The following is a 26112-nucleotide window of genomic DNA, read 5'->3' on the forward strand; positions in this document are numbered from 1 at the left end:
CCCAGTGGTGCCAGTACACTCTCTGGACTCACTGAAGGGCATTCTCAGTGGTGCCAGTGCACTCTCTGGACTCACTGCAGTGCATCCCCAGTGGTGCCAGTGCACTCTCAGGACTCACCGCACCGCATCCCCAGTGGTGCCAGTGCACTCTCTGGAGTAACTGCAGTGCATCACCAGTGGTGCCACTGCACTCTCTGGACTCACTGCACTGCATCCCCAGTGGTGCCAGAGCATTCTCAGGACTCACTGCACTGCATCCCCAGTGGTGCCAGAGCACTCTCTGGACTCACTGCACTGCATCCCCAGTGGAGCCAGTGCGATCTCTGGACTCACTGCACTGCATCCCCAGTGGTGCCAGTGCACTCTGTGGACTCACTGCACTGCATCCCCAGTGGAGCCCGTGCACTCTGTGGACTCACTGCACTGCATCTCCAGTGGTGCCAGTGCACTCTCTGGACTCACTGTACTGCATCCCCAGTGGTGCCAGTGCACTCTCTGGACTCACTGCACTGCATCCCCAGTGGTGCCAGTGCACTCTGTGGACTCACTGCTGTGCATCCCCATTGGTGCCAGTGCACTCTCTGGACTCACTGCACTACATCCCCAGTGGTGCCAGTGCACTCTGTGGACTCACTGCACTGCATCCCCAGTGGTGCAAGTGCACTCTCTGGACTCACTGCAGTGCATCCCAAGTAGTGCCAATGCACTCTCTGGACTCACTGCAGTGCATCCCAGGTGGCGCCAGTACACTCACTGGACTCACTGCACTGCATCCCCAGTGGTGCCAGTGAACTCTCTGGACTTGCTGCACTGCATCCCCAGTGGTGCCAGTGCACTCTCTGGACTCACTGATGTGCATCCCCATTGGTGCCTGTGCACTCTCTGGAGTAACTGCAGTGCATCCCCAGCGGTGCCAAAGCACTCTCTGGACTCCCGGCACCGCATCCCCAGTGGTGCCAGTGCACTCTCTGGGCTCACTGCACTGCATCCCCAGTGGTGCCAGTGCACTCTCTGGACCTCCGGCACCGCATCCCCAGTGGAGCCAGTGCACTCTCTGGACTCGCGGCACTGCATCCCCAGTGGTTCCAGTGCACTCTCTAGTCACTGCACTACATCCCCAGTTTGCCAGTGCACTCTCTGGACTCACTGTACTGCATCATCAGTGGTGCCAGTGCACTCTCTGGACTCACCGCACCGCATCCCCAGTGGTGCCAGTGCACTCTCTGGAGTAACTGCAGTGCATCACCAGTGGTGCCACTGCACTCTCTGGACTCACTGCACTGCATCCCCAGTGGTGCCAGAGCACTCTCAGGACTCACTGCACTGCATCCCCAGTGGTGCCAGAGCACTCTCTGGACTCACTGCACTGCATCCCCAGTGGACCAGTGCACTCTGTGGACTCACTGCAGTGCATCCCCAGTGGAGCCCGTGCACTCTGTGGACTAACTGCAGTGCATCCCCAGTGGTGCCAGTGCACTCTCTGGACTCACTGAAGGGCATCCCCAGTGGTGCCAGTACACTCACTGGACTGACTGCACTGCATCCACAGTGGTGCTAGTGCACTCTCTGGACTCACTGCACTGCATCTCCAGTGGTGCCAGTGCACTCTCTGGACTCACTGCAGTGCATCCCCAGTGGTGCCAGTGCACTCTCTGGACTCACTGCACTGCATCCCCAGTGGTGCCAGTGCACTCTGTGGACTCACTGATGTGCATCCCCATTGGTGCCAGTGCACTCTCTGGACTCACTGCACTGCATCCCCAGTGGTGCCAGTGCACTCTGTGGACTCACTGCACTGCATCCCCAGTGGTGCAAGTGCACTCTCTGGACTCACTGCAGTGCATCCCAAGTGGTGCCAATGCACTCTCTGGACTCACTGCAGTGCATCCCAGGTGGCGCCAGTACACTCACTGGACTCACTGCACTGCATCCCCAGTGGTGCCAGTGAACTCTCTGGACTTGCTGCACTGCATCCCCAGTGGTGCCAGTGCACTCTCTGGACCTCCGGCACCGCATCCCCAGTGGAGCCAGTGCACTCTCTGGACTCACTGCAGTGCATCCCCCGTGGTGCAAGTGCACTCTCTGGACTCACTGGAGTGCATCACCTGTGGTGCCAGTGCACTCTCTGGACTCACTGCACTGCATCCCCAGTGCTGCCAGTGCACTCTCTGGACTCACTGAAGTGCATCCCCAGTGGTGCCAGTGCACTCTCTGGACTCACTGCAGGGCATCCCCAGTGGTGCCAGTGCGCTCTCTGGACTCACTGCAGGGCATCCCCAGTGGTGCCAGTGCGCTCTCTGGACTCACTGCAGTGCATCCCCAGTGGTGCCAGTGCACTCTCTTGACTCACTGCACTGCATCCCCAGTGGTGCCAGTGCACTCTCTGGACTCACTGCACTGCATCCCCAGTGGTGCCAGTGCACTCTCTGGACTCACTGCACTGCATCCCCAGTGGTGCCAGTGCACTCTCTGGACTCACTGCACTGCATCCCCAGTGGTGCCAGTGCACTCTCTGGGCTCACTGCAGGGCATCCCCAGTGGTGCCAGTGCACTCTCTGGACTCACTGCACTGCATCCCCAGTGGTGCCAGTGCTATCCCTGGACTCACTGTAGTGCATCCCCAGTGGTGCCAGTGCACTCTCTGGACTCACTGCAGGGCATCCCCAGTGGTGCCAGTGCACTCTCTGGACTCACTGCTGTGCATCCCCATTGGTGCCATTGCACTCTCTGGACTCACTTCACTGCATCGCCAGTGGTGCCAGTGCACTCCCTGGACTCACTGCACTGCTCCAGCCGCGGCAGCCGCTCCAGCCGCGGTAGCCCTCCAGCCGCGGCAGCCGCTCCAGCCGCGGTAGCCCTCCAGCCGTGGCAACCGCTCCACTCGGTAGCGGCTGGAGCGGCTGCCGCGGCTGGAGCGGCTGGAGCGGCTGCCGCGGCTGGAGCGGCTGCCGCGGTTGGAGCGGCTGCCGCGGCTGGAGAGGCTGGAGCGGATGCCGCGGCTGGAGCGGCTGGAGCGGCTGCCGCGGCTGGAGCGGCTGGCGCGGCTGGAGGAGCTACCGCGGCTGGAGCGGCTGCCGCGGCTGGAGGGCTACCGCGGCTGGAGCGGCTGCCGCGGCTGGAGCAGTGCAGTGAGTCCAGGGAGTGCACTGGCACCTTGGGGATGCAGTGCAGTGAGTAAAGAGAGTGCACTGGCACCATTGGGGATGCAGTGCAGTGAGTCCAGAGAGTGTACAGGCACCACTGGGGATGCAGTGCAGTGAGTCCAGAGAGTGCACTGGCACCACTGGGGATGCAATGCAGTGAGTCCAGAGAGTGCACTGGCACCACTGGACATGCAGTGCTGTGAGTCCAGAGAGTGCCCCGGCAACACTGGGAATGCACTACAGTGACTGCAGAGACTGCACTGGCACCACTGGGGATGCAGTGCCGTGAGTCCAGAGAATGCACTGGCACCACTGGGGATACGGTGCCGGGAGTCCAGAGAGTGCACTGACACCAGTGGGAATGCGGTGCAGTGAGTCCAGAGAGTGCAATGGCACCACTGCGGATGCACTGCAGTGAGTCCAGAGTGCACTAGCACCACTGGGGATGCAGAGCAGTGAGTCCAGAGAGTGCACTGGCACCACTGAGAATGCATTTCAGTGAGTCCAGAGAGTGCCGCTCCAGCCTCGGCATCCGCTCCAGCCGAGTCAACCCCGCGGTAGCCCCTCCAGCCGCGGCAGACGCTCCAGCCGCGGCATCCGCTCCAGCCGCTCCAGCCGCGGCAGCCGCTCCAGCCCCACCAGCCGCGCCAGCCTCTCCATCCGCGGCAGCCGCTCCAGCCGCGGCAGCCGCTCCAGCCGCTCCAGCCGCGGCAGCCGCTCCAGCCGCTACCGAGTGGAGCGGCTGCCACGGCTGGAGGGCTACCGCGGCTGGAGCGGCTGCCGCGGCTGTAGCAGTGCAGTGAGTCCAGGGAGTGCACTGGCACCACTGGGGATGCAGTGCAGTGAGTCCAGAGAGTGCACTGACACCACTGGGGATGCACTTCAGTCAGTCCACTGAGTGTATTGGCACCACTGGGGATGTACTGCAGTGAGTCCATAGAGTGCACTGGCTCCACTGAGAATGCACTTCAGTGAGTCCAGAGAGTGCACTGGCACCACTGGGGATGAAGTGCAGTGAGTCAAGAGAGTGCACTGGCAGGACTGGGGATGCAGTGCAGTGAGTCCAGAGAGTGCACTGGCACCACTGGGGATGCCCTGCAGTGAGTCCAGAGAGCGCACTGGCACCACTGGGGATGCAGTGCAGTGAGTCCAGAGAGTGCACTGGCACCACTGGGGATGCACTGCAGTGAGTCCAGAGAGTGCACTGGCACCAATGGGGATGCACAGCAGTGAGTCCACAGAGTGCACTGGCACCACTGGGGATGCACTGCAGTGAGTCCAGAGAGTGCACTGGCTCCACTGAGAATGCACTTCAGTGAGTCCAGAGAGTGCACTGGCACCACTGGGGATGCAGTGCAGTGAGTCAAGAGAGTGCACTGGCAGGACTGGGGATGCAGTGCAGTGAGTCCAGAGAGTGCACTGGCACCACTGGGGATGCACTGCAGTGAGTCCAGAGAGCGCACTGGCACCACTGGGGATGCCCTGCAGTGAGTCCAGAGAGTGCACTGGCACCACTGGGGATGCAGTGCAGTGAGTCCAGAGAGTGCACTGGCAGCACTTGGGATGCAGTGCAGTGAGTCCAGAGAGTGCACTGGCACCACAGGTGATGCACTCCAGTGAGTCCAGAGAGTGCACTGGCACCACTGAAAATGCACTTCAGTGTGTCCAGAGAGTGCACTGGCACCACTGGGGATGCACTGCAGTGAGTCCAGAGAGTGCACTAGCGCCACTGGGGATGCAGTGCAGTGAGTCCAGAGAGTGGCGCTCCAGCCTCGGTTTCCCCTCCAGCCGCGTCAACCGCTCCAGCCGCGGTAGCCCCTCTAGTCGCGGCAGCCGCTCCAGCCGCGGCAGCCGCTCCAGCCGCTCCAGCCGCGGTAACCGCTCCAAACGCGGCAGGAGCTCCAGCCGCGGCAGCCGCTCCAGCCGCTCTAGCCGCGGCAGCCGCTCCAGCCGCTACCGAGTGGAGGGGCTGCCACGGCTGGAGCGGTTGCCGCCGTTGGAGCGCCTGCCGCGTTTGGAGCGGCTGCCGCGGCTTCCGAGGCTGGTGCGGCTGCCGAGGCTGGAGGGCTACCGCGGCTGGAGCGACTGCCGCGGCTGGAGTAGTGCAGTGAGTCCAGAGAGTGCACTGGCACCACTGGGGATGCAGTGCAGTGAGTCCAGAGAGTGCACTGTCACCTTTATGGGATGCACTGCAGTGTCTGCAGAGAGTGCCCTGGCACCACTAGGGATGCAGTGCAGTGAGTCCAGTGAGTGTACTGGCACCACTGGGGATGCAGCGCAGTGAGTCCAGAGAGTGCACTGGCACCACTGAGAATGCACTTCAGTGTGTCCAGAGAGTGCACTGGCACCATTGGGGATGCACTTCAGTGTGTCCAGAGAGTGTACTGGCACCACAGGTGATGCACTGCAGTGAGTCCAGAGAGTGCACTGGCACCACTGTGGATGCAGTGCAGTGAGTCCAGAGAGAGCACTGGCAGCACAGGGGATGCAGTGCAGTGAGTCCAGAGAGTGCACTGGCACCACTAGGGATGCACTGCAGTGAGTCCAGAGAGTGCACTGGCACCACTGGGGATGCACTGCAGTGAGTCCAGAGAGTGCACTGGCACCACTGGGGATGCAGTGCAGTGAGTCCAGAGAGTGCATTAGCACCACTGGGGATGCATTGACGCGAGTCCAGAGAGTGCACTGGCACCACTGGGGATGCACTGCAGTCACTCCAGAGAGTGCACTGGCACCACTGGGGATGCGGTGGCGGGAGTCCAGAGAGTGCTTTGGCACCACTGGGGATGCAGTACAGTGAGTCCAGAGAGTGCACTGGAACCACTGGGGATGAGGTGGCGGGAGTCCAGAGAGTGCTTTGGCACCACAGGGGATGCAGTACAGTGAGTCCAGAGAGTGCACTGGCACAACTGGGGATGCAGCGCAGTGACTCTAGAGAGTGCACTGGCACCACAGGGGATGCGGTGCAGTGAGTCCAGAGAGTGCACTGGCACCACTCAGGGTGCAGTGCGGTGAGTCCAGAGAGTGCACTGGCACCACTGGGGATGCAGTACAGTGAGTCCAGAGAGTGCACTGGCACCACTGGGTATGCAGTGCAGTGAGTCCAGAGAGTGCACTGGCACCACTGGGGATGCACTGCAGTGAGTCCAGAGTGCACTAGCACCACTGGGGATGCACTGCAGTGAGTCCAGAGAGTGCACTGGCACCAGCGGGAATGCACTGCAGTGAGTCCAGAGAGTGCACTGGCACCACTGGGGATGCACTTCAGTGAGTCCAGAGAGTGCACTGGCACCACTGGGGATGCAGTGACGCGAGTCCAGAGAGTGCACTGGCACCACTGGGGATGCAGTGCAGTGAGTCCAGAGAGTGCACTGGCACCACTGGGGATGCACTGCAGTCACTCCAGAGAGCGCACTGGCACCACTGGGGATGCGCTGCAGTGAGTCCAGAGAGTGCACTGGCACAACTGGGGATGCAGCGCAGTGACTCTAGAGAGTGCAGTGGCACCACTGCGGATGCGGTGCAGTGAGTCCAGAGAGTGCACTGGCACCACAGGTGATGCAGTGCAGTGAGTCCAGAGAGTGCACTGGCACCACTGGGGATACAGTGCAGTGAGTCCAGAGAGTGCACTGGCACCAGAGGTGATGCACTCCAGTGAGTCCAGAGAGTGCACTTGCACCACTGGGGATGCAGTGCAGAGACGCCAGAGAGTGCACTGGCAGCATTGGGGTGCAGTGCAGTGAGTCCAGAGAGTGCACTGGCACCACTGGGGATGCACTGCAGTGAGTCCAGAGAGTGCACTGGCACCACTGGGGATGCACTGCAGTGAGTCCTGAGAGTACACTGGCTCCACCGGGGATGCCCTGCAGTGAGTCCAGAGAGTGCACTGGCGATGCAGTGCAGTGAGTCCAGAGAGTGCACTGGCACCACTGGGGATGAGCGCAGTGAGTCCAGAGAGTGCACTGGCCCCACTGGGGATGCACTACAGTGAGTCCAGAGAGTGCACTGTCACTACTGTGGATGCAGTGCAGTGAGTCCAGAGAGTGCACTGGCACCACTGAGAATGCACTTCAGTGAGTCCAGAGAGTGCAGAGGCACCACTGGGGATGCACTGCAGTGAGTCCAGAGATTGCACTGGCACCACTGGGGATGCAGTACAGTGAGTCCACACAGTGCACTAGCACCACTGGGGATGCAGTGCAGTGAGTCCAGAGAGTGCACTGGCACCACTGGGGATGCAGTGCAGTGAGTCCAGAGAGTGCACTGGCACCACTGGTGATGCACTGCTGTGAGTCCAGAGCGTGCTCTTGCACCACAGGGGATGCAGTGCAGTGACTCAAGAGAGTGCACTGGCAGCACAGGGGATGCAGTGCAGTGAGTCCAGAGAGTGCACTGGCACCACTGGGGATGCAGTGCAGTGAGTCCAGAGAGTGCAATGGCACCACTGCGGATGCACTGCAGTGAGTCCAGAGAGTGCACTGGCACCACTGGGGATGCACTGCAGTGAGTCCAGAGAGTGCAATGGCACCACTGGGGATGCACTGCAGTGAGTCCAGAGAGTGTACTGGCACCACTGGGGATGCACTGAAGTGAGTCCAGAGAGTGCACTGGCACCACTGAGAATGCACTTCAGTGAGTCCAGAGAGTGCACTGGCACCACTGGGGATGCACTGCAGTGAGTCCACAGAGTGCACTAGCACTACAGGGGATGCAGTGCAGTGAGTCCAGAGAGTGCGCTGGAACCACTGGGGATGCAGTGCAGTGAGTCCAGAGAGTGCACTGGCACCACTGGGGATGCAGTGCAGTGACTCCAGAGAGTGCACTGGCACCACTGGGGATGCACTGCAGTGAGTCCAGTGAGTGCACTGGCACCACTGGGGATGCAGTGCAGTGAGTCCAGAGAGTGCACTGGCACCACTGGGGAAGCAGTGCAGTGAGTCCAGAGAGTGCAGTGGCACCACTGGGGATGCAGTGCAGTGAGTCCAGAGAGTGCACTGGCACCACTGGGGATGCACTGCAGTGAGTCCAGAGAGTGCACTGGCACCACTGGGGATGCAGTGCAGTGAGTCCAGAGAGTGCACTGGCACCACTGAGAATGCAGTGCTGTGACTCCAGAGAGTGCACAGTCACCACTGGGGATGCAGTGCAGTGAGTCCAGAGAGTGCACTGGCACCACTGGGGATGCACTGCAGTGAGTCCAGAGAGTGCACTGGCACCAGTGGGGATGCACTGCAGTCAGTCCAGTGAGTGCACTGGCACCACTGGGGAAGCAGTGCAGTGAGTCCAGAGAGTGCAGTGGCACCAATGGTGATGCAGTTTAGTGAGTCCAGAGAGTGCACTGGCACCACTGGGGATGCAGTGCAGTGAGTCCAGTGAGTGTACTGGCACCACTGGGGATGCACTGCAGTGAGTCCAGAGAGTGCACTGGCACCACTGAGAATGCACTTCAGTGAGTCCAGAGAGTGCACTGGCACCACTGGGGATGCACTGCAGTGAGTCCAGAGAGTGCAGTGGCACCACTGGGGATGCACTGCAGTGAGTCCAGAGAGTGCACTGGCACCACGGGGATGCAGTGCAGTGAGTCCAGAGAGTGCATTGGCACCACTGGGGATGCAGTGCAGTGAGTCCAGAGAGTGCACTGGCACCACTGGGGATGCAGTACAGTGAGTCCAGAGAGTGCACTGGCACCACTGGGGATGCACAGCAGTGAGTCCAGAGAGTGCATTGGCACCACTGGGGATGCAGTGCATTGAGTCCAGTGAGTGTACTGGCACCACTGGGGATGCAGTGCAGTGAGTCCAGAGAGTGCACTGGCACCACTGAGAATGCACTTCAATGAGTCCAGAGAGTACACTGGCACCACTGGGGATGCACTGCAGTGAGTCCAGAGAGTGCAGTGGCACCACTGGGGATGCACTGCAATGAGTCCAGAGAGTGCTTTGGTACCAGTGGGGATGCACTGCAGTTACTCCAGAGACTGCACTGGCACCACTGGGGATGCAGTGCAGTGAGTCCAGAGAGTGCACTGGCACCAGTGGGGATGCACTGCAGTGAGTCCAGAGAGTGCACTGGCACCCCTGGGGATGCACTGCAGTGAGTCCAGAGAGTGCACTGTCACCACTGGGGATGCAGTACAGTGAGTCCACAGAGTGCACTGGCACCACGGGGGATGCAGTGCAGTGAGTCCAGAGAGTGCACTGGCACCACTGGGGATGCAGTGCAGTGAATCCAGTGAGTGCACTGGCACCACTGGGGATGCAGTGCAGTGAGTCCAGAGAGTGCACTGGCACTACTGGGGATGCAGTGCAGTGAGTCCAGAGAGAGCACTGGCACCACTGGGGATGCACTGCAGTGAGTCCAGAGAGTGCACTGTCACTACTGGGGATGCAGTGCAGTGAGTCCAGAGAGTGCACTGGCCCCACTGGGGATGCAGTGCAGTGAGTCCTGAGAGTGCACTGGCACCACTGGGGATGCACTGCACTGAGTCCAGAGAGCGCACTGGCACCACTGGGGATGCAGTACAGTGAGTCCAGAGAGTGCACTGGCACCACTGGGGATGCAGTGCAGTGAGTCCAGAGAGTGCAGTGGCACCACTAGGGATGCAGTGCAGTGCGTCCAGAGAGTGCACTGGCAGCACTGGGGATGCAGTGCAGTGAGTCCAGAGAGTGCACTGGCACCACTGGGGATGCAGTTCAGTGAGTCCAGAGAGTGCACTGGCACCACTGGGGAAGCAGTGCAGTGAGTCCAGAGAGTGCACTGGCACCACTGGGGATGCAGTGCAGTGAGTCCTGAGAGTGCACTGGCACCACTGGGGATGCACTGCAGTGAGTCCAGTGAGTGCACTGGCACCACTAGGGATGCAGTGCAGTGAGTCCAGAGAGTGCACTGGCAGCACTGGGGATGCAGTGCAGTGAGTCCAGAGAGTGCACTGGCAGCACTGGGGATGCAGTGCAGCGAGACCAGAGAGTGCACTGGCACCACTGGGGATGCAGTGCAGTGAGTCCAGAGAGTGCACTGGCACCACTGGGGATGCAGTGCAGTGAGTCCTGAGAGTGCACTGGCACCACTGGGGATGCACTGCAGTGAGTCCAGTGAGTGCACTGGCACCACTAGGGATGCAGTGCAGTGAGTCCAGAGAGTGCACTGGCAGCACTGGGGATGCAGTGCAGTGAGTCCAGAGAGTGCACTGGCAGCACTGGGGATGCAGTGCAGCGAGACCAGAGAGTGCACTGGCACCACTGGTGATGCAGTGCAGTGAGTCCAGAGAGTGCACTGGCACCACTGAGAATGCACTTCAGTGAGTCCAGAGAGTGCACTGGCACCACTGGGGATGCAGTGCAGTGAGTCCAGAGATTGCACTGGCACCACTGGGGATGCAGTGCTGTGACTCCAGAGAGCGCACAGGCACCACTGGGGATGCAGTGCAGTGAGTCCAGAGAGTGCACTGGCACCACTGGGGATGCACTGCAGTGAGCCCAGAGAGTGCACTGGCACCACTGGGGATGCACTGCAGTGAGTCCAGTGAGTGCACTGGCACCACTGTGGAAGCAGTGCAGTGAGTCCAGAGAGTGCAGAGGCACCACTGGTGATGCAGTTTAGTGAGTCCAGAGAGTGCACTGGCACCACTGGGGATGGAGTGCAGTGAGTCCAGTGAGTGTACTGGCACCACTGGGGATGCACTGCAGTGAGTCCAGAGAGTGCACTGGCACCACTGAGAATGCACTTCAGTGAGTCCAGAGAGTGCACTGGCACCACTGGGGATGCACTGCAGTGAGTCCAGAGAGTGCACTGGCACCACTGGGGATGCACTGCAGTGAGTCCAGAGAGTGCACTGTCACCACTGGGGATGCAGTGCAGTGAGTCCACAGAGTGCACTGGCACCACTGGGGATGCAGTGCAGTGAGTCCAGAGAGTGCACTGGCACCACTGGGGATGCACTGCAGTGAATCCAGTGAGTGCACTGGCACCACTGGGGATACAGTGCAGTGAGTCCAGAGAGTGCACTGGCACCACTGGGGATGCAGTGCAGTGAGTCCAGAGAGTGCACTGGCACCACTGGGGATGCATTGCAGTGAGTCCAGAGAGTGCACTGGCACCACAGATGATGCAGTACAGTGAGTCCAGTGAGTGCACTGGCACCACTGGGGATGTAGTGCAGTGACTCGAGAGAGTGCACTTGCACCACTGGGGATGCACTGCAGTGAGTCCAGAGAGTGCACTGGCACCACTGGGGATGCACTGCAGTGAGTCCAGAGAGTGCACTGGCACCACTGGGGATGCACTGCAGTGAGTCCAGAGAGTGCACTGGCACCACTGGTGATGCACTGCAGTGAGTCCAGAGATTGCACTGGCACCACTGTGGATGTAGTGCAGTGAGTCCAGAGACTTCACTGGCACCACTGGGAATGCAGAGAAGTGAGTGCAGAGAGTGCACTGGCACCACTGGGGATGCAGTGCAGTGAGTCCAGAGAGTGCACTGGCACCACTGGGGATGCAGTGCAGTGAGTCCAGAGAGTGCACTGGCACCACGTGTGATGCAGTGCAGTGAGTACAGAGAGTGCACTGGCACCAATGGGGCTGCAGTGCAGTGAGTCCAAAGAGTGCACTGGCACCACTGGGAATGCACTGCAGTGAGTCCAGAGAGTGCACTGGCACCACTGGGGATGCAGTACAGTGAGTCCAGAGAGTGCACTGGCACCACTGGGGATGCACTGCAGTGAGTCCAGAGAGTGCACTGGCACCACTGGGGATGCACTACAGTGAGTGCAGAGATTGCACTGGCACCACTGGGGATGCAGTGCAGTGAGTCCAGAGAGTGCACTGGCACCACTGGGGATGCAGTGCATTGAGTCCAGAGAGTGCACTGGCACAACTGGGGATGCACTTCAGTGAGTCCAGAGAGTGCACTGGCACCAGTGGGGATGCAGTGCAGTGAGTCCAGAGAGTGCACTGGCACTAGTGGGGATGCACTGCAGTGAGTCCAGAGAGTGCACTGGCACCACTGGGGATGCAGTGCAGTCAGTCCAGTGAGTGCACTGGCACCACTGGGGGTGCAGTACAGTGAGTCCAGAGAGTGCACTGGCACCACTGGGGATGCACTGCAGTGAGTCCAGACAGTGCACTGGCACCACTGGGGATGCCCTGCAGTGAGTCCAGAGAGTGCACTGGCACCACTGGGGATGCAGTGCAGTGAGTCCAGAGAGTGCACTGGCACCACTGGGGATGCAGTGCAGTGAGTCCAGAGAGTGCACTGGCACCACTGGGGCTTCAGTGCAGTGAGTCCAGAGAGTGCACTGGCACCACTGGGGATGCACTGCAGTGAGTCCAGAGAGTGCACTGGCACCACTGGGGATGCAGTGCAGTGAGTCCAGAGAGTGCACTGTCACCACTGGGGATGCAGTACAGTGAGTCCAGAGAGTGCACTGGCACCACTGGGGATGCGGTGCTGGGAGTCCAGAGAGTGCTTTGGCACCAATGGGGATGCAGTGCTGGGAGTGCAGAGAGTGCACTGGCACCACTGGGCATGCAGTGCAGTGAGTCCAGAGAGTGCACTGGCACCACTGGAGATGCACTGCAGTGAGTCCAGAGAGTGCACTGGCACCAGTGGTATGCAGTACAGTGAGTCCAGAGAGTGCACTGGCACCACTGGGCATGCAGTGCAGTGAGTCCAGAGAGTGCACTGGCACCACTGGGGATGCGGTGCTGGGAGTCCAGAGAGTGCTTTGGCACCAATGGGGATGCAGTGCAGTTACTCCAGAGACTGCACTGGCACCACCGGGTTTCAGTGCAGTGAGTCCAGAGAGTGCACTGGCACCACTGGGGATGCAGTGCAGTGAGTCCAGAGAGTGCACTGGCACCACTGGTGATGCACTGCAGTGAGTCCAGAGATTGCACTGGCACCACTGTGGATGTAGTGCAGTGAGTCCAGAGACTTCACTGGCACCACTGGGAATGCAGAGAAGTGAGTGCAGAGAGTGCACTGGCACCACTGGGGATGCAGTGCAGTGAGTCCAGAGAGTGCACTGGCACCACTGGGGATGCAGTGCAGTGAGTCCAGAGAGTGCACTGGCACCACGTGTGATGCAGTGCAGTGAGTACAGAGAGTGCACTGGCACCAATGGGGCTGCAGTGCAGTGAGTCCAAAGAGTGCACTGGCACCACTGGGAATGCACTGCAGTGAGTCCAGAGAGTGCACTGGCACCACTGGTGATGCAGTACAGTGAGTCCAGAGAGTGCACTGGCACCACTGGGGATGCGCTACAGTGAGTGCAGAGATTGCACTGGCACCACTGGGGATGCAGTGCAGTGAGTCCAGAGAGTGCACTGGCACCACTGGGGATGCAGTGCATTGAGTCCAGAGAGTGCACTGGCACAACTGGGGATGCAGTGCAGTGAGTCCAGAGAGTGCACTGGCACCACTGGGGATGCAGTGCAGTGAGTCCAGAGAGTGCACTGGCACCACTGGGGATGCACTGCAGTGAGTCCAGAGAGTACACTGGCACCAGTGGGGATGCAGTGCAGTGAGTCCAGAGAGTGCACTGGCACCACTGGGGATGCAGTGCAGTCAGTCCAGTGAGTGCACTGGCACCACTGGGGGTGCAGTACAGTGAGTCCAGAGAGTGCACTGGCACCACTGGGGATGCACTGCAGTGAGTCCAGACAGTGCACTGGCACCACTGGGGATGCCCTGCAGTGACTCCAGAGAGTGCACTGGCACCACTGGGGATGCAGTACAGTGAGTCCACACAGTGCACTAGCACCACTGGGGATGCAGTGCAGTGAGTCCAGAGAGTGCACTGGCACCACTGGGGATGCAGTGCAGTGAGTCCAGAGAGTGCACTGGCACCACTGGTGATGCACTGCTGTGAGTCCAGAGAGTGCTCTTGCACCACAGGGGATACAGTGCAGTGACTCAAGAGAGTGCACTGGCAGCACTGAGGATGCAGTGCAGTGAGTCCAGAGAGTGCACTGGCACCACTGGAGATGCAGTGCAGTGAGTCCAGAGAGTTCAATGGCACCACTGCGGATGCACTGCAGTGAGTCCAGAGAGTGTACTGGCTCCACTGGGGATGCACTGCAGTGAGTCCAGAGAGTGCACTGGCACCAATGGGGATGCACTGCAGTGAGTCCAGAGAGTGTACTGGCACCACTGGGGATGCACTTCAGTGAGTCCAGAGAGTGCACTGGCACCACTGGGGATGCACTGCAGTGAGTCCAGAGAGTGTACTGGCTCCACTGGGGATGCACTGCAGTGAGTCCAGAGAGTGCACTGGCACCACTGGGGATGCACTGCAGTGAGTCCAGAGAGTGCACTGGCACCACTGAGAATGCACTTCAGTGAGTCCAGAGAGTGCACTGGCACCACTGGGGATGCACTGCAGTGAGTCCACAGAGTGCACTAGCACCACTGGGGATGCAGTGCAGTGAGTCCAGAGAGTGCGCTGGAACCACTGGGGATGCAGTGCAGTGAGTCCAGAGAGTGCACTGGCACCACTGGGGATGCAGTGCAGTGAGTCCAGATAGTGCACTGGCACCAGTGGGGATGCACTGCAGTGAGTCCAGTGAGTGCACTGGCACCACTGGGGATGCAGTGCAGTGAGTCCAGAGAGTGCACTGGCACCACTGGGGAAGCAGTGCAGTGAGTCCAGATAGTGCAGTGGCACCACTAGGGATGCAGTGCAGTGAGTCCAGAGAGTGCACTGGCAGCACTGGGGATGCAGTGCAGTGAGTCCAGAGAGTGCACTGGCACCACTGGGGATGCAGTTCAGTGAGTCCAGAGAGTGCACTGGCTCCACTGGGGATGCAGTGCAGTGAGTCCAGAGAGTGCACTGGCACCACTGAGAATGCACTTCAGTGAGTCCAGAGAGTGCACTGGCACCACTGGGGATGCAGTGCAGTGAGTCCAGAGATTGCACTGGCACCACTGGGGATGCAGTGCTGTGACTCCAGAGAGCGCACAGGCACCACTGGGGATGCAGTGCAGTGAGTCCAGAGAGTGCACTGGCACCACTGGGGATGCACTGCAGTGAGCCCAGAGAGTGCACTGGCACCAGTGGGGATGCACTGCAGTGAGTCCAGTGAGTGCACTGGCACCACTGGGGAAGCAGTGCAGTGAGTCCAGAGAGTGCAGAGGCACCACTCTTGATGCAGTTTAGTGAGTCCAGAGAGTGCACTGGCACCACTGGGGATGCAGTGCAGTGAGTCCAGTGAGTGTACTGGCACCACTGGGGATGCAGTGCAGTGAGTCCAGAGAGTGCACTGGCACCACTGAGAATGCACTTCAGTGAGTCCAGAGAGTGCACTGGCACCACTGGGGATGAACTTCAGTGAGTCCAGAGAGTGCACTGGCACCACTGGGGATGCAGTGCTGTGACTCCAGAGAGTGCACTGGCACCACTGGGGATGCAGTGCAGTGAGTCCAGAGAGTGCACTGGCACCACTGGGGATGCACTGCAGTGAGTCCAGAGAGTGCACTGTCACCACTGGGGATGCAGTGCAGTGAGTCCGGAGAGTGCACTGTCACCACAGGGGATGCAGTGCAGTGAGTCCAGAGAGTGCACTGGCACCACTGGGGATGCACTGCAGTGAATCCAGTGAGTGCACTGGCACCACTGGGGATACAGTGCAGTGAGTCCAGAGAGTGCACTGGCACCACTGGGGATGCAGTGCAGTGAGTCCAGAGAGTGCACTGGCACCACTGGGGATGCATTGCAGTGAGTCCAGAGAGTGCACTGGCACCACAGATGATGCAGTACAGTGAGTCCAGTGAGTGCACTGGCACCACTGGGGATGTAGTGCAGTGACTCGAGAGAGTGCACTTGCACCACTGGGGATGCAGTGCAGTGAGTCCAGAGAGTGCACTGGCACCACGTGTGATGCAGTGCAGTGAGTCCAGAGAGTGCACTGGCACCACTGGGGATGCAGTGCAGTGAGTCCAGAGAGTGCACTGGCACCACTGGTGATGCACTGCAGTGAGTCCAGAGATTGCACTGGCACCACTGTGGATGCAGTGCAGTGAGTCCAGAGACTTCACTGGCACCACTGGGAATGCAGAGAAGTGAGTGCAGAGAGTGCACTGGCACCACTGGGGATGCAGTGCAGTGAGTCCAGAGAGTGCACTGGCACCACCTGTGATGCAGTGCAGTGAGTCCAGAGAGTGCACTGGCACCAATGGGGCTGCAGTGCAGTGAGTCCAAAGAGTGCACTGGCACCACTGGGAATGCACTGCAGTGAGTCCAGAGAGTGCACTGGCACCACTGGTGATGCAGTACAGTGAGTCCAGAGAGTGCACTGGCACCACTGGGGATGCACTGCAGTGAGTCCAGAGAGTGCACTGCCACCACTGGGGATGCACTACAGTGAGTGCAGAGATTGCACTGGCACCACTGGGGATGCAGTGCAGTGAGTCCAGAGAGTGCACTGGCACCACTGGGGATGCAGTGCATTGAGTCCAGAGAGTGCACTGGCACAACTGGGGATGCACTTCAGTGAGTCCAGAGAGTGCACTGGCACCACTGGTGATGCAGTGCAGTGAGTCCAGAGAGTGCACTGGCACCACTGGGGATGCACTGCAGTGAGTCCAGAGAGTACACTGGCACCAGTGGGGATGCAGTGCAGTGAGTCCAGAGAGTGCACTGGCACCACTGGGGATGCAGTGCAGTGAGTCCAGAGAGTGCACTGGCACCACTGGGGCTTCAGTGCAGTGAGTCCAGAGAGTGCACTGGCACCACTGGGGATGCACTGCAGTGAGTCCAGAGAGTGCACTGGCACCACTGGGGATGCAGTGCAGTGAGTCCAGAGAGTGCACTGTCACCACTGGGGATGCAGTACAGTGAGTCCAGAGAGTGCACTGGCACCACTGGGGATGCGGTGCTGGGAGTCCAGAGAGTGCTTTGGCACCAATGGGGATGCAGTGCTGGGAGTCCAGAGAGTGCACTGGCACCACTGGGCATGCAGTGCAGTGAGTCCAGAGATTGCACTGGCACCACTGGGGATGCGGTGCTGGGAGTCCAGAGAGTGCTTTGGCACCAATGGGGATGCAGTGCAGTTCCTCCAGAGACTGCACTGGCACCACCGGGGATGCAGTGCAGTGAGTCCAGAGAGTGCACTGGCACCACTGGGGATGCAGTGCAGTGAGTCCAGAGATTGCACTGGCACCACTGGGGATGCAGTGCTGTGACTCCAGAGAGCGCACTGGCTCCACTGGGGATGCAGTGCAGTGAGTCCAGAGAGTGCACTGGCTCCACTGGGGATGCACTGCAGTGAGCCCAGAGAGTGCACTGGCACCAGTGGGGATGCAGTGCAGTGAGTCCAGTGAGTGCACTGGCACCACTGGGGAAGCAGTGCAGTGAGTCCAGAGAGTGCAGTGGCACCACTGGGGATGCACTGCAGTGAGTCCAGAGAGTGCACTGGCACCACTGGGGATGCAGTGCAGTGAGTCCAGTGAGTGTACTGGCACCAGTGGGGATGCACTGCAGTGAGTCCAGAGAGTGCACTGGCACCACTGAGAATGCACTTCAATGAGTCCAGAGAGTGCACTGGCACCACTGGGGATGCACTGCAGTGAGTCCAGAGAGTGCAGTGGCACCACTGGGGATGCACTGCAGTGAGTCCAGAGAGTGCTTTGGCACCAGTGGGGATGCACTGCAGTTACTCCAGAGACTGCACTGGCACCACTGGGGATGCAGTGCAGTGAGTCCAGAGAGTGCACTGGCACCACTGGGGATGCACTGCAGTGAGTCCAGAGAGTGCACTGGCACCACTGGGGATGCACTGCAGTGAGTCCAGAGAGTGCACTGTCACCACTGGGGATGCAGTACAGTGAGTCCACAGAGTGCACTGGCACCACTGGGGATGCAGTGCAGTGAGTCCAGAGAGTGCACTGGCACCATTGGGGATGCAGTGCAGTGAATCCAGTGAGTGCACTGGCACCACTGGGGATGCAGTGCAGTGAGTCCAGAGAGTGCACTGGCACCACTGGGGATGCAGTGCAGTGAGTCCAGAGAGTGCACTGGCACCACTGGGGATGCACTGCAGTGAGTCCAGAGAGTGCACTGTCACTACTGGGGATGCAGTGCAGTGAGTGCAGAGAGTGCACTGGCACCACTGGGGATGCAGTGCAGTGAGTCCTGAGAGTGCACTGGCACCAGTGGTATGCAGTACAGTGAGTCCAGAGAGCGCACTGGCACCACTGGGGATGCAGTACAGTGAGTCCACACAGTGCACTAGCACCACTGGGGATGCAGTGCAGTGAGTCCAGAGAGTGCACTGGCACCACTGGGGATGCAGTGCAGTGAGTCCAGAGAGTGCACTGGCACCACTGGTGATGCACTGCTGTGAGTCCAGAGAGTGCTCTTGCACCACAGGGGATGCAGTGCAGTGACTCAAGAGAGTGCACTGGCAGCACTGGGGATGCAGTGCAGTGAGTCCAGAGAGTGCACTGGCACCACTGGAGATGCAGTGCAGTGAGTTCAGAGAGTGCAATGGCACCACTGGGGATGCACTGCAGTGAGTCCAGAGAGTGCACTGGCTCCACTGGGGATGCACTGCAGTGAGTCCAGAGAGTGCACTGGCACCACTGGGGATGCACTGCAGTGAGTCCAGAGAGTGTACTGGCACCACTGGGATGCACTGAAGTGAGTCCAGAGAGTGCACTGGCACCACTGAGAATGCACTTCAGTGAGTCCAGAGAGTGCACTGGCACCACTGGGGATGCACTGCAGTGAGTCCACAGAGTGCACTAGCACCACTGGGGATGCAGTGCAGTGAGTCCAGAGAGTGCGCTGGAACCACTGGGGATGCAGTGCAGTGAGTCCAGAGAGTGCACTGGCACCACTGGGGATGCAGTGCAGTGAGTCCAGAGAGTGCACTGGCACCACTGGGGATGCACTGCAGTGAGTCCAGTGAGTGCACTGGCACCACTGGGGATGCAGTGCAGTGAGTCCAGAGAGTGCACTGGCACCACTGGGGAAGCAGTGCAGTGAGTCCAGAGAGTGCAGTGGCACCACTAGGGATGCAGTGCAGTGAGTCCAGAGAGTGCACTGGCAGCACTGGGGATGCAGTGCAGTGAGTCCAGAGAGTGCACTGGCACCACTGGGGATGCAGTGCAGTGAGTCCAGAGAGTGCACTGGCACCACTGAGAATGCACTTCAGTGAGTCCAGAGAGTGCACTGGCACCACTGGGGATGCAGTGCAGTGAGTCCTGAGAGTGCACTGGCACCACTGGGGATGCAGTGCTGTGACTCCAGAGAGTGCACTGGCACCACTGGGGATGCAGTGCAGTGAGTCCAGAGAGTGCACTGGCACCACTGGGGATGCACTGTAGTGAGCCCAGAGAGTGCACTGGCACCAGTGGGGATGCACTGCAGTGAGTCCAGTGAGTGCACTGGCACCACTGGGGAAGCAGTGCAGTGAGTCCAGAGAGTGCAGAGGCACCACTGGTGATGCAGTTTAGTGAGTCCAGAGAGTGCACTGGCACCACTGGGGATGCAGTGCAGTGAGTCCAGAGAGTGCACTGGCACAACTGCGGATGCGGTGCCGGGAGTCCAGAGAGTGCTTTGGCACCAGTGGGGATGCACTGCAGTTACTCCAGAGACTGCACTGGCACCACTGGGGATGCAGTGCAGTGAGTCCAGAGAGTGCACTGGCACCACTGGGGATGCACTGCAGTGAGTCCGAAGAGTGCACTGTCACCACTGGGGATGCAGTGCAGTGAGTCCACAGAGTGCACTGGCACCACTGGGGATGCAGTGCAGTGAGTCCAGAGAGTGCACTGGCACCATTGGGGATGCACTGCAGTGAATCCAGTGAGTGCACTGGCACCACTGGGGATACAGTGCAGTGAGTCCAGAGAGTGCACTGGCACCACTGGGGATGCAGTGCAGTGAGTCCAGAGAGTGCACTGGCACCACTGGGGATGCATTGCAGTGAGTCCAGAGAGTGCACTGGCACCACAGATGATGCAGTACAGTGAGTCCAGTGAGTGCACTGGTACCACTGGGGATGTAGTGCAGTGACTCGAGAGAGTGCACTTGCACCACTGGGGATGCAGTGCAGTGAGTCCAGAGAGTGCACTGGCACCACTGGGGATGCACTGCAGTGAGTCCAGAGAGTGCACTGGCACCACTGGGGATGCAGTGCAGTGAGTCCAGAGAGTGCACTGGCACCACTGGTGATGCACTGCAGTGAGTCCAGAGATTGCACTGGCACCACTGTGGATGCAGTGCAGTGAGTCCAGAGACTTCACTGGCACCACTGGGCATGCAGAGAAGTGAGTGCAGAGAGTGCACTGGCACCACTGGGGATGCAGTGCAGTGAGTCCAGAGAGTGCACTGGCACCACTGGGGATGCAGTGCAGTGAGTCCAGAGAGTGCACTGGTACCACCTGTGATGCAGTGCAGTGAGTCCAGAGAGTGCACTGGCACCAATGGGGATGCAGTGCAGTGAGTCCAGTGAGTGTACTGGCACCACTGGGGATGCAGTGCAGTGAGTCCAGAGAGTGCACTGGCACCACTGAGAATGCACTTCAGTGAGTCCAGAGAGTGCACTGGCACCACTGGGGATGAACTTCAGTGAGTCCAGAGAGTGCACTGGCACCACTGGGGATGCAGTGCTGTGACTCCAGAGAGTGCACTGGCACCACTGGGGATGCAGTGCAGTGAGTCCAGAGAGTGCACTGGCACCACTGGGGATGCACTGCAGTGAGTCCAGAGAGTGCACTGTCACCACTGGGGATGCAGTGCAGTGAGTCCACAGAGTGCACTGGCACCACTGGGGATGCAGTGCAGTGAGTCCAGAGAGTGCACTGGCACCACTGGGGATGCACTGCAGTGAATCCAGTGAGTGCACTGGCACCACTGGGGATACAGTGCAGTGAGTCCAGAGAGTGCACTGGCACCACTGGGGATGCAGTGCAGTGAGTCCAGAGAGTGCACTGGCACCACTGGGGATGCATTGCAGTGAGTCCAGAGAGTGCACTGGCACCACAGATGATGCAGTACAGTGAGTCCAGTGAGTGCACTGGCACCACTGGGGATGTAGTGCAGTGACTCGAGAGAGTGCACTTGCACCACTGGGGATGCAGTGCAGTGAGTCCAGAGAGTGCACTGGCACCACGTGTGATGCAGTGCAGTGAGTCCAGAGAGTGCACTGGCACCACTGGGGATGCAGTGCAGTGAGTCCAGAGAGTGCACTGGCACCACTGGTGATGCACTGCAGTGAGTCCAGAGATTGCACTGGCACCACTGTGGATGCAGTGCAGTGAGTCCAGAGACTTCACTGGCACCACTGGGAATGCAGAGAAGTGAGTGCAGAGAGTGCACTGGCACCACTGGTGATGCAGTGCAGTGAGTCCAGAGAGTGCACTGGCACCACCTGTGATGCAGTGCAGTGAGTCCAGAGAGTGCACTGGCACCAATGGGGCTGCAGTGCAGTGAGTCCAAAGAGTGCACTGGCACCACTGGGAATGCACTGCAGTGAGTCCAGAGAGTGCACTGGCACCACTGGTGATGCAGTACAGTGAGTCCAGAGAGTGCACTGGCACCACTGGGGATGCACTGCAGTGAGTCCAGAGAGTGCACTGGCACCACTGGGGATGCACTACAGTGAGTGCAGAGATTGCACTGGCACCACTGGGGATGCAGTGCAGTGAGTCCAGAGAGTGCACTGGCACCACTGGGGATGCAGTGCATTGAGTCCAGAGAGTGCACTGGCACAACTGGGGATGCACTTCAGTGAGTCCAGAGAGTGCACTGGCACCAGTGGGGATGCAGTGCAGTGAGTCCAGAGAGTGCACTGGCACCACTGGGGATGCACTGCAGTGAGTCCAGAGAGTACACTGGCACCAGTGGGGATGCAGTGCAGTGAGTCCAGAGAGTGCACTGGCACCACTGGGGATGCAGTGCAGTGAGTCCAGAGAGTGCACTGGCACCACTGGGGCTTCAGTGCAGTGAGTCCAGAGAGTGCACTGGCACCACTGGGGATGCACTGCAGTGAGTCCAGAGAGTGCACTGGCACCACTGGGGATGCAGTGCAGTGAGTCCAGAGAGTGCACTGTCACCACTGGGGATGCAGTACAGTGAGTCCAGAGAGTGCACTGGCACCACTGGGGATGCGGTGCTGGGAGTCCAGAGAGTGCTTTGGCACCAATGGGGATGCAGTGCTGGGAGTCCAGAGAGTGCACTGGCACCACTGGGCATGCAGTGCAGTGAGTCCAGAGATTGCACTGGCACCACTGGGGATGCGGTGCTGGGAGTCCAGAGAGTGCTTTGGCACCAATGGGGATGCAGTGCAGTTCCTCCAGAGACTGCACTGGCACCACCGGGGATGCAGTGCAGTGAGTCCAGAGAGTGCACTGGCACCACTGGGGATGCAGTGCAGTGAGTCCAGAGATTGCACTGGCACCACTGGGGATGCAGTGCTGTGACTCCAGAGAGCGCACTGGCTCCACTGGGGATGCAGTGCAGTGAGTCCAGAGAGTGCACTGGCTCCACTGGGGATGCACTGCAGTGAGCCCAGAGAGTGCACTGGCACCAGTGGGGATGCAGTGCAGTGAGTCCAGTGAGTGCACTGGCACCACTGGGGAAGCAGTGCAGTGAGTCCAGAGAGTGCAGTGGCACCACTGGGGATGCACTGCAGTGAGTCCAGAGAGTGCACTGGCACCACTGGGGATGCAGTGCAGTGAGTCCAGTGAGTGTACTGGCACCAGTGGGGATGCACTGCAGTGAGTCCAGAGAGTGCACTGGCACCACTGAGAATGCACTTCAATGAGTCCAGAGAGTGCACTGGCACCACTGGGGATGCACTGCAGTGAGTCCAGAGAGTGCAGTGGCACCACTGGGGATGCACTGCAGTGAGTCCAGAGAGTGCTTTGGCACCAGTGGGGATGCACTGCAGTTACTCCAGAGACTGCACTGGCACCACTGGGGATGCAGTGCTGTGACTCCAGAGAGCGCACAGGCACCACTGGGGATGCAGTGCAGTGAGTCCAGAGAGTGCACTGGCACCACTGGGGATGCACTGCAGTGAGCCCAGAGAGTGCACTGGCACCAGTGGGGATGCACTGCAGTGAGTCTAGTGAGTGCACTGGCACCACTGGGGAAGCAGTGCAGTGAGTCCAGAGAGTGCAGAGGCACCACTCTTGATGCAGTTTAGTGAGTCCAGAGAGTGCACTGGCACCACTGGGGATTCAGTGCAGTGAGTCCAGTGAGTGTACTGGCACCACTGGGGATGCAGTGCAGTGAGTCCAGAGAGTGCACTGGCACCACTGAGAATGCACTTCAGTGAGTCCAGAGAGTGCACTGGCACCACTGGGGATGAACTTCAGTGAGTCCAGAGAGTGCACTGGCACCACTGGGGATGCAGTGCTGTGACTCCAGAGAGTGCACTGGCACCACTGGGGATGCAGTGCAGTGAGTCCAGAGAGTGCACTGGCACCACTGGGGATGCACTGCAGTGAGTCCGAAGAGTGCACTGTCACCACTGGGGATGCAGTGCAGTGAGTCCACAGAGTGCACTGGCACCACTGGGGATGCAGTGCAGTGAGTCCAGAGAGTGCACTGGCACCACTGGGGATGCACTGCAGTGAATCCAGTGAGTGCACTGGCACCACTGGGGATACAGTGCAGTGAGTCCAGAGAGTGCACTGGCACCACTGGGGATGCAGTGCAGTGAGTCCAGAGAGTGCACTGGCACCACTGGGGATGCATTGCAGTGAGTCCAGAGAGTGCACTGGCACCACAGATGATGCAGTACAGTGAGTCCAGTGAGTGCACTGGCACCACTGGGGATGTAGTGCAGTGACTCGAGAGAGTGCACTTGCACCACTGGGGATGCAGTGCAGTGAGTCCAGAGAGTGCACTGGCACCACGTGTGATGCAGTGCAGTGAGTCCAGAGAGTGCACTGGCACCACTGGGGATGCAGTGCAGTGAGTCCAGAGAGTGCACTGGCACCACTGGTGATGCACTGCAGTGAGTCCAGAGATTGCACTGGCACCACTGTGGATGCAGTGCAGTGAGTCCAGAGACTTCACTGGCACCACTGGGAATGCAGAGAAGTGAGTGCAGAGAGTGCACTGGCACCACTGGGGATGCAGTGCAGTGAGTCCAGAGAGTGCACTGGCACCACCTGTGATGCAGTGCAGTGAGTCCAGAGAGTGCACTGGCACCACTGGGGATGCACTGCAGTGAGTCCAAAGAGTGCACTGGCACCACTGGGAATGCACTGCAGTGAGTCCAGAGAGTGCACTGGCACCACTGGTGATGCAGTACAGTGAGTCCAGAGAGTGCACTGGCACCACTGGGGATGCACTGCAGTGAGTCCAGAGAGTGCACTGGCACCACTGGGGATGCACTACAGTGAGTGCAGAGATTGCACTGGCACCACTGGGGATGCAGTGCAGTGAGTCCAGAGAGTGCACTGGCACCACTGGGGATGCAGTGCATTGAGTCCAGAGAGTGCACTGGCACAACTGGGGATGCACTTCAGTGAGTCCAGAGAGTGCACTGGCACCAGTGGGGATGCAGTGCAGTGAGTCCAGAGAGTGCACTGGCACCACTGGGGATGCACTGCAGTGAGTCCAGAGAGTACACTGGCACCAGTGGGGATGCAGTGCAGTGAGTCCAGAGAGTGCACTGGCACCACTGGGGATGCAGTGCAGTGAGTCCAGAGAGTGCACTGGCACCACTGGGGCTTCAGTGCAGTGAGTCCAGAGAGTGCACTGGCACCACTGGGGATGCACTGCAGTGAGTCCAGAGAGTGCACTGGCACCACTGGGGATGCAGTGCAGTGAGTCCAGAGAGTGCACTGTCACCACTGGGGATGCAGTACAGTGAGTCCAGAGAGTGCACTGGCACCACTGGGGATGCGGTGCTGGGAGTCCAGAGAGTGCTTTGGCACCAATGGGGATGCAGTGCTGGGAGTCCAGAGAGTGCACTGGCACCACTGGGCATGCAGTGCAGTGAGTCCAGAGATTGCACTGGCACCACTGGGGATGCGGTGCTGGGAGTCCAGAGAGTGCTTTGGCACCAATGGGGATGCAGTGCAGTTCCTCCAGAGACTGCACTGGCACCACCGGGGATGCAGTGCAGTGAGTCCAGAGAGTGCACTGGCACCACTGGGGATGCAGTGCAGTGAGTCCAGAGATTGCACTGGCACCACTGGGGATGCAGTGCTGTGACTCCAGAGAGCGCACTGGCACCACTGGGGATGCAGTGCAGTGAGTCCAGAGAGTGCACTGGCTCCACTGGGGATGCACTGCAGTGAGCCCAGAGAGTGCACTGGCACCAGTGGGGATGCAGTGCAGTGAGTCCAGTGAGTGCACTGGCACCACTGGGGAAGCAGTGCAGTGAGTCCAGAGAGTGCAGTGGCACCACTGGGGATGCACTGCAGTGAGTCCAGAGAGTGCACTGGCACCACTGGGGATGCAGTGCAGTGAGTCCAGTGAGTGTACTGGCACCAGTGGGGATGCACTGCAGTGAGTCCAGAGAGTGCACTGGCACCACTGAGAATGCACTTCAATGAGTCCAGAGAGTGCACTGGCACCACTGGGGATGCACTGCAGTGAGTCCAGAGAGTGCAGTGGCACCACTGGGGATGCACTGCAGTGAGTCCAGAGAGTGCTTTGGCACCAGTGGGGATGCACTGCAGTTACTCCAGAGACTGCACTGGCACCACTGGGGATGCAGTGCAGTGAGTCCAGAGAGTGCACTGGCACCACTGGGGATGCACTGCAGTGAGTCCAGAGAGTGCACTGGCACCACTGGGGATGCACTGCAGTGAGTCCAGAGAGTGCACTGTCACCACTGGGGATGCAGTACAGTGAGTCCACAGAGTGCACTGGCACCACTGGGGATGCAGTGCAGTGAGTCCAGAGAGTGCACTGGCACCATTGGGGATGCAGTGCAGTGAATCCAGTGAGTGCACTGGCACCACTGGGGATGCAGTGCAGTGAGTCCAGAGAGTGCACTGGCA

The 26112-nt window shown here is 59.6% G+C and overlaps 1 long non-coding RNA gene across 1 annotated transcript in view; it reads right to left on the reverse strand.

The window, feature by feature from the left end:
* The window catches only part of LOC310897992, a 927268-nt gene that overhangs the window by 480255 nt on the left and 420901 nt on the right, over nt 1–26112 (reverse strand). The window lies entirely within an intron of this gene.

The sequence above is a fragment of the Anser anser genome, assembly GCF_964211835.1.
Source record: "Anser anser genome assembly, chromosome: 3".
NCBI lineage: Eukaryota > Metazoa > Chordata > Aves > Anseriformes > Anatidae > Anser > Anser anser.